Source organism: Pteronotus mesoamericanus, unplaced genomic scaffold (assembly GCF_021234165.1).
Source record: "Pteronotus mesoamericanus isolate MK-2021 breed Mesoamerican mustached bat unplaced genomic scaffold, CSHL_Meso_final contig_230, whole genome shotgun sequence".
NCBI classification, from domain to species: domain Eukaryota; kingdom Metazoa; phylum Chordata; class Mammalia; order Chiroptera; family Mormoopidae; genus Pteronotus; species Pteronotus mesoamericanus.
Genome location: NW_026555096.1, coordinates 743,057 through 751,167, shown reverse-complemented (window position 1 = coordinate 751,167; position 8,111 = coordinate 743,057). Strand labels below are relative to the sequence as shown.

At 44.1% G+C, this 8,111-nt stretch overlaps 1 pseudogene; it reads right to left on the bottom strand.

The window, feature by feature from the left end:
* Positions 1 to 3,049: 3,049 nt before the first annotated feature.
* LOC129069663 (DNA repair protein RAD51 homolog 1-like) lies at positions 3,050 to 4,061 on the bottom strand (annotated as a pseudogene).
* Between the last annotated feature and the right edge of the window lie 4,050 nt (positions 4,062 to 8,111).

Here is an 8,111-nt window from a genome sequence, read left to right as displayed (position 1 = left end):
TCTTTGAGCTCGCTGATCTCATTGAGCTTCCTTAGAGCCATTATTTTGAATTCAATATCTGATAGTTCTTTTGCCTCTATTTTATTTAGCTCTCTCTGTGGGGATTCCTCCATTCCCCTCATTTGGTGGGTATTTCTTTTTGTTACCATTATTTGTGAGAGGTTTGTTTTTGTTTTTGTTTTTGTTTTTTTGCTTCTGCTTCAATTGATCAGACTTGATTGCCTGACTTTGTGAATTAAACTTCTATGGTAGTAGGTGGGTCAGTTTATTTACTTTTTGTTTGTTTGTTTGTTTCTCTTTTCTTTTATTTCTGGGTCTGCCTCTGATGATATCAGTTGTTAACCCTGTCTGACCCTAGGCTGTTTGTTTGAGCCTTCCAGGAATCCACTGTCTGTGTCTGTCTCCTGCAATTGTTAATCTAGTCACTCTGCCCTCAGCTGTCAGGCTGAGGCACCACTGGGGAGTGAAGTGCCTCCTGAAGGCGGGACTATCATGTCCTTACAGTCTGCTTTCACTCAGGGGAGTGGTCCACCTAAGCAAGATGGAGACCATGGAATGGGGAAGGAGTCAGCACTGGGATGCCCACCCCCGCCCTGGCTACTCCCTTAGTTCTCTCCTCAAGAGTCTCCAGGCAGCTCTGTGCCCCCTTTAGCCCAGGGTCTACTATCTCTGCAGGCAGCTCTGCACTCAGCCTCAAGGCCCACACGCAACTCCTCTCCGCCTGCACTGCCCTGAGGGCAGGGTTATTATTTCCTTCCCCACAGCCTGTGGCTGCCTCTTTGGGGCGTGGCCTGCCTGCACACAATGGGGACTATGGAATGGAGAAGGAGTCGGCTCCCAGCACCCCCAGCTACTCCTCCAGTTCCCTCCCCAATGCCTCCGTCTCCAGTCTCTCCCCAAGGGTCTCCAGGCATCTGTGTGTCCCCTTTGGCCAGGGATCCTCCACTTCTCCTGGCTGCGCTGCACTCAACACCCCATCCCAGGCCATGTGCGTGCAAGCTCTGGGCAGAGCACACAGAAGCAGGGTTATTGATTCCCTTATGCCTGAGCGAGATGGTAGCTGCAGAGTGGGAGGTGAGTTATCACCAGGGCTCCACTGGCCACCGCCTCAGATCTCTTCACAAAGATTTCCTCACCAATCTTTCCTCAGGCTCCAGCCCACTCTGCTCCTGCCTCTAGCCAGCAATCAGGGAAGGCAGCTGCCACTGCAAATTTTTGCATTGGCCCTTTAAACGTCTCTGGGTCTCCAGCTGCCTGTCTCTGGCAGAGAGCGCTGCTAAGCTTTTCGCGGTTGCATTTTTGTCTGTGTGTTTTTCTGGTTTCAGATGTTGTAGTCTAGAGGTCCCTGCTTATGATTCAAACCTTGTTCTCTCAAGGGGATCCAACTGGCCTTTTCAATGTCCCTCTGGTGCTGGTGCCCATGGGCGCCCAGCCCACCCTGTTGAACCTCCACCACACTTCTCACCTGTTAGGATGTGCGAAAGTTGATTCCACTGTCTGTCAGAGGCTCCAAGGCTCCTCTCCTCTATCGTTCCATTGTTTTCCAGGTAATTTCTCCACCTTTTAGTCACAATTCCAGTTTGGTCTTGGGAGGAGTCAGCGTGACTTCCACTTACTCCTCCGCCATCTTCCAGCCCATTTCTGATTATATGTATTTGGGTCCTTGCTCTTTTATTCTTGGTGAGCCTGGTTAAAGGTTTATCAATCTTGTTTATCTCTTCAAAGAACCAGCTCTTGGTTTTACTGATCTTTTACATTATTTTTTTAGACTCTATTTCATTTATTTCTGCTCTGGTCTTTATTCTTTCCTTTCTTCTATTCACTTTGGACTTTACCTGTTTCTCCTATTCTAGTACTTTTAGGTGTAAGGTTAGATTGCTTATTTTAGATTTTTCTTGTTTTTTGGGGGTGGGCCTGTGTTGCTATGAATTTTTCTCTTAGGACTGCTTTCATTGTGTTTCACAGACTTTGGGTAGTTGTAAGTCTTTGTTTAAAATTATCTTTTGATTTCTTGCTTGATATCATTGCTAAGTAACATGTGTTTTTGTGTTAACCCATTGCTAACATCTCATTGTTAACCCATTCATTGTTAAGCCATGATGTGTTTGTGTTTCAGGTTTTTTTTCTTTCTCTATCTCTCTCTCTCTCTCTCTTTTTTTTTTTTTTGTACATCCATCTTGTAAGAGTATATTAGGTTGAAGGACAATAAGCTCTATCATCTGAATGGAGGACTTCCCTTTTAAATTTTCAATTTTAAAGCAATAGAAACTGATCACCCTTACCTAGTGCCAAAAAGATATAAAAGCCCTATCTTTAAATATTTAGTTTGTTCCAGAATAACTCCTATAAACAGCCACTACAAATAACCACTTTATAGCAGTCCCATAGTGAATCTACTGTGCTTATGATTCCAGAATTATCTTGAGTTGCTCTTAGCAGTAAAAACAAAACAAACAAAAAAACAACAAAAGAACAAAAAACCCAAGCAAGTAGGTGGTGAAAGGGCTGGTGGTTCAGCAGTTCTGTTCAGTATTCCTTAACTAAAACCAAATTCTTATATATGATAATTCAGGCATACAAACTTAAAAACCTCTGTCTGATTGACAGATTTACTGACAGAGAAAAAGAACCTGTGAGGAGACCCATTCACTTTACCATATAGCTAAGACATTTTTTTTCCAACATTGTTCAGACAGTGAGAGAAGAGTCAGGTTTCCCCAGCTTTAGTTCTCTTGGAGACACAAGATTGTCCAGCTGTTAGTCATAAGTCAACCTCAAGGCACTATGTCAAAGGTATGCCATACACCAACCCCCAAAACCGAAGAATTCAGAGATTAATATGCTCTCTAGAGAAGAAATAAACAGATCAATTTGTGACTACTGACCTGTCTCCTATTTACACCACCAGAAAAGCTGATATAAAGCTATTTTCCCAGAAGCCTTTTTTTTTGGCAGTCACAAAAGAAAGAGGCCCATGTGGAACCCCAGAGAGCAGTCTTCTCCACAAGGCTGTAGCACTTAGGTTTATCACAGGAAACAACCAAATGATTCAGTCTTTGGCATCTTCTACTCCATCTGCATTGATGGCAAACAAAGCTTCAGCCTCAGGAAGACAGGGAGAGTCATAGATTTTGCAGATCTGGTTTCTCTTCTTCCTTTTCTCAGGTAAAGTCCGGTTGTTGAGGCATGAGCAATGATAATTCCTCCAACAGGTTTTTTGGATCTGCAGTGAACATGGCTGCTCCATCCACTTGGGCTACCACCTGGTTGGTGATTACTGCTGCTACACCAAACTCATCAGCAAGTCATGGAAGTATCCGTAGAAAACTGGCCAAGTGCGTCTGCCCGGCTGAAAATTCACCTCATCCAGAATAGTCTGTTCTGTAGAGGGCAGTGGCACTGTCTATAGTTAGCAGTGAATACTTGTACTCTACCATCACAGTTGATGCCTGATAAAGTGGCTGGGTCTGATGGACTGTGTGGAACCCACAAGCATATGCTATGTTATCTAGGACATCACTGCCAGAGAGGCTATATCTCTCAGCCACTGCTAGCAGCTATTCTGGCCCAAAGGTACCCTCGGTGTCAATGTACATGGCCTTTCCTTCACCTTGGTCAATGGGAAGCTGGCATGTTACAACCAATGTATGACAGATCTGGGTCTTCCCAGTTCAGAATTCTCCTAACATGTCTGTGATGGATCCAGTCTCAATCCCTCCTTGAAGTAGTTTGTTGAGCTCTTTGGAGCCAGTTGTAATCGATACGATCTCTGATAGCCTTTGGTGGAACTCAGTTGCAGTGGAGAAACCCATTGGAACTAATTTAGCTGCCTCAGTCAGAATTTTATCAGCTTTGGCTTCACTAATTCCCTTAATAGTTATTAGCTCTTTCTTTGGTGCATAGGCAACAGCCTCCACAGTATGGAATCCAGCTTCTTCCAATTTCTTTACATCATTGGCATTTATGCCACATTGTTCTAACTATGAAATGGGTTGTGGGCCAAAGCTCTCTTCTTCCACTGAGGTATCTGCATTTGCTTCAAGCTACATCTGCATTGCCATTACCCAATGTTCAATACTGGGCCTGCAGCGCTGCTCACTCCGACAGGCTGCGCACTCTGACCTCCATCCACTGGCCTGGCATGCACCCGACCCTGGACAGACTCCAGATGCCCTTGCTTGCACCCCACTTCCCTAGTCCCTTACTCCCGTTGGGTTCTGCCCACAACCCAAATGAGTTTAAGCTCTCAACTACATGTCTTGGAGAATGCCTCAGCTACCCTCAGGCCTCAGCTTCTGACTGTAACGCACTCTGCTGGTATAGTTTTGTAAATCCCCAGGTTTTTCTTTTAATTGATTTCTAGTTTCATACCATTGTGATCAGAGAAGATTCTTGGTAAGATTTTAATCTTCTTAAATTTATTGAGACCTGTTTTGTGGCTTAACATGGTCTGTCCTGAAAATTTTCCATGTACACTTGGAAAGAATGTATATTCTGCTGTTTTGGGGTAAAATGTCCTAAAAATATTAATTAAGTTTGTCTGGATTTAATCCTCCTTTAACCCATTGTTTTCTTGTAGATTTTCAGTCTGAATGATCCATCTATTGATATAAATGGGGTATTACAATCTCCTGTTATGGACGCCTGGATTTTAAAATCTTCCCTGCTGGTTTTAATTAAAGTCAAGTCTAGGAGCTGCTCATTTGTAGGATGATGGAGGAAAGAATGAAAGAAAACCAGATATCTGAGTGACCACATGAAGCAGAGCCTCCTGCTGATTTGCAACACTTATTTGGGTCATTGGTTTGAGAAAGAAAATTCTCTGTTCTTTAAGCCACATAAATGTTGGTTGTCCTATTAGAACAATTTTAGCTTAACTAATGCAGGATTCCATAAGACCATGAACCAGAGTTGGTGGTTCACTCTGCTCTGCCCAGTATTTCCTACCTTGGTCACCTTAAATATATTTCCCCACTCTAGCTTAATATTGGGATCCAAACTCTAGTGTAAGCCTAATTGATCCACCTTAGCCTCTATAAAAAGGCTTCTAACTAAGGGAACAACAAACATACTGAAAAAAAAAAAAGGACTGTACAGATCTAAGTGAGTGAAAAGCAAGAGAAACAAGAACAGGTAAGATAGCCTGAGAAATTGGATTTCCTGGTCAGGGTGTGAGAGTCTTGGGGTCTAGGTAGTCGAGGTGCTATGAAGCAGTAGGAGGATAACATTCTTCCCAGACTATTCCTGCCTCACCTTACCCAGAGCTTTTCCATTATGTGCTAATAATCCCACAGAAGGAGGGACAGTTACAAGCAAATTATAAAAAGAGACCTTTCCCTGACTTTGAGTTTCAAAACCTATGAAGACTCTTAGATGATATAAGCAATGAATTTAAGAAAAAAACAAGATGAATAAAAGTAAGGATTTTACCCTTCACTAGGCTATCGGGACAGGAGGTTTAGGGGGAACAATAAGGTATAGATTCAGGTGGGTCTCAAAAAGAGTGGTCTTGCATGCTGCCCCCAAGCACAATCCAGGGAAGTCTGTGGGGTCTGTGAGTAGAGGCAAACTATAAATCTCACCTGGCACAAACCTGAGGGAAGCAGCAGGGGCATTCCTAGAGTGAGTGGCTGCATTGGATGTCTAAGTAGAAGGGATCTTGGGAAACCTCTAAATACTCTGGAAGAGGGTAGAAATGAAGTGCAGTGGCAGGGAACCAACCCCCTAAGAGCCCAGCAACAGTAGGGAGAGGAAACCCATACAATAGATTAGAGACTCCTCCCTGATGGACCTAAAGGCAAATCAGAGTTAACCAGACCAGAAAGGAGGGCACTGAGTTCTCAAGAGGAGGAACAGCTCATGTGAAAGGGAGTCTGCCATTCAGACACCCATGAGGAGTTGGGCAGGAATGGAGTGATGGATTCCTGAAAGCCAAGAGCATCACAGAAGGAGACAGGAAAGCAGTAGGATGCTAAGAGGCCATGCAATAGAGATAGAGGATGTTCTTTTCCCCACCCTCACGACCTGCATCTGTAAATGACACTAAAAACCAGAATCCTTCTCTTTACCAAATTTTAACTTCAGCCATAGGAAAAGGAGGAGAATCTTTGTTGGCTAAGATTAGGATTCCCTCACTGCTACAGAGCGGGGGCTGGAATTAAAGTTCATATGAAAAGGTCTGTCCAGAAAGTATCCAGCCATGCACTGTGAAAAATAGAGGCATTTATTGAAGAAGATACAAGAAATATTGCACGTAGGTCAATAACACCTCAGTCCCCTTCAATGTAGGTACTTTGGGACTTCACACAGTTCTCTCAGTCACCATCGGCTGCCCCATTCTATTTTCCTGAATCTCATCAACAGCCTGTTCTCTTCCTTTTCAAAGGTGATTTTAGTTTTGGGGAAACGCTAGAAGTCACAGGGTGCCAAATCTGGACCGTAGGGGGTGCTGAGGCACCTGGGTGATTTGATGTTTCACCAAAAACTTCTGCTCAAGACCTGATGCATAAGCAGGCACCTTGTGGTGATGAAGCCAATCACCAGTTGCACACACCTATGGGCTTCTGAATCATCCAAATAGTTTCTGTGGAGGAAAGGTCAAGCTTAACGCAAAATATGATGCATATTCATTGCTCTACTCAATCATTTTAAATGTGATGGCTACACAGTACACAGCTCACTCAACAGTGTCTACTGCCCCTACTGACTAGTACAGTGAAGTCATCATCGCTCATGCATGCACATTCCAGTCCACTCTCCTTGGCTGCCAGATTACATGGATGTCACACAAACCATTCTCATTACACTAACAATTGTAGTTTTTCCAGAAAGACCTCGTATTTCCTGTATGCCTGAGTTGTGGCTGCAATCCTACCCATTGCATTCAAGCATGGATGGATAGAAGAGGCAGATGGCAGAAGGTGAGGCAAAATGTGCACTATAGGGAAAAACAGAGATAGGGTAAATGTCAGCAGGTCTTTTTGACTCTATAACCTGTGGTCTTTCTCTCAAAGTTTTGTACTTTTCAAACCTTCCTGGAGTTTCTTGGGTGTGGTGGGGCAGAGTGGTCAAGGAGGCATCTTGGAATCTGGCAGGCTGGCAGTCGGTCTCTGCTCTGAGCTACATAAGGAGATATAACTGCTACTAAGATTCCTTTTTTGCTCCTTTTCCCACTTCTTCTTTTTTTTTTTTTTTTTAACTTTCATGACCCAACAGCAAATCTATGGATCAGCTCATTGAAATAACGGGAAGTGACCACCTCTGGCTAGTCCATTCACTTGTTCAAATGACTTGTGTCACAGGCAATAACATAGGGGGGCTAATTCTGCCACTGTCAGTGGGGAGATTCACAGAGGAGGGAGTCACCGAAAGGTACACCTGAAAGGTGGATATGATACAACGGGCCAGAGAGGGAAAGATGTGCAATTTCATCACCAAGACACGTGAGGAAAGTCTGTTGGGTCTGGAACCTGGACAGTAGGAGCCATGGCTGTTTCCTCTGTGTTCCCATCCCCCAGCAGAGCAACAGAACCAAGGCAGACACAGAGAAAGATGGACGGCTCAGTGAGTCAGTAGATGAATAAAGGTGTTATGGCTATTTCAAGCAAGGCAAAGAAGACTCAGGGAACACAAAAGGAATAAGATAAAATAAGAAGCAAATTCAAGTCATAATACAGTCAGCCAAGCCCTCAACTAATCCTTAGCTCATGTTCCTTCTGCTTGGAATTCTGTCTTCTGAGGGGATAAGTTCCAGTTCAGGCTGAGAGCAAACAAGGTGATGGATGTGCAAGCCTCCCTTCCACTCTCTCTCATCACCCAGCCATCACACTCCAGCCCTGCCCAATTCTTTGTAGGTGTCTAAATGGCAGGCTCCCTTTCACATAGGCAGTTCCCCCTACTGGGAAGTCATTGCCCTCCTCTCTGGTTAGGTTAACACTGATTTGCCTTTAGGTCCATTTAAGGATCAAGAAGGAGTTTCCACTCTATTGTGTGGGTTTCCTCTCTCTACTGCTGCTGGGCTGTTAGGGAGTTGGTCTCCCAGTTCTGTACTTCATCTCTACCCCACCTAAAACATGTGGAGTTATTTTATTCCTTTGGGCTATTCTGAACAC